The following is an 869-nucleotide window of genomic DNA, read 5'->3' on the forward strand; positions in this document are numbered from 1 at the left end:
CCTGGTGTGGTGGCCACACACCTACACTCCTGGCTACTCTGGAGGGCTGAGGCAGGAGGATCACAACTTCAAGATCTGCCTGGGCTACCTAAGGAATAAGAAGCCAGACTGAGCCATCTGTCTCAGAACACTGAAAGAAGAGGAAGGTTGGGGAATGTAGCTCAGGGGAACAGCCCTTGCCCAGTGTGTGCAAGGCCCTGGGTTTAATCCTCAGGACCTCGGGGCAGTGGGTAAAGGTGCTTGCCGCCAAACCAGAAGGAAAAGAACAGCCTCACAAAAGCTGTCTCCTGGCCAGCAAAACTCCCTACAAACACAATAAACAAGCAAATAATAATTTGAAAATATTTAGATTCATTTTGTGCGTGTGAATGTTTTCCCTACATGTCTGTCTGCGCCATGTGTGTGTGCCTGGTGTCTGTGGGGGTCAGAAGAGAGGGTAAGGGTTTCAGATCCCCTGGAACTGGAATTACACATAGTTGTAGGGCATTATATGAGTGCTGGGAACCAAACCCAGGTCCTCCACGAGTGCTTTTAATCACTGAGCCACCTCTCCAGTAAACTTTTTAAAAAGAATAGTCCAACCAGATCCACACTCACAAGGGTGAAAAGAAAGATGGGGTAGATGGTGGCATGAAGAGCGATCTATAGATTGAGGCCACAGTGCATATTCATTGAGTTCCAGACCTACACTAGCACTGATGGGGCCTGGACGCCAAGGAATTGGCCCAGAGCCTAAGGCCTGGGGCGCCGGAGGGGCGTGGCCTGCGGTGACCCCGCCCCCTCCGCGGGCCCCGCCCCCGTCGCGAGCCTCCCGGCTCACCTGACCCTCCCGCCGCTCACGTGATCCGTCTCGGCGCCGCCATCTTGGA

The sequence above is a fragment of the Phodopus roborovskii genome, unplaced genomic scaffold (assembly GCF_943737965.1).
Source record: "Phodopus roborovskii unplaced genomic scaffold, PHOROB, whole genome shotgun sequence".
NCBI lineage: Eukaryota > Metazoa > Chordata > Mammalia > Rodentia > Cricetidae > Phodopus > Phodopus roborovskii.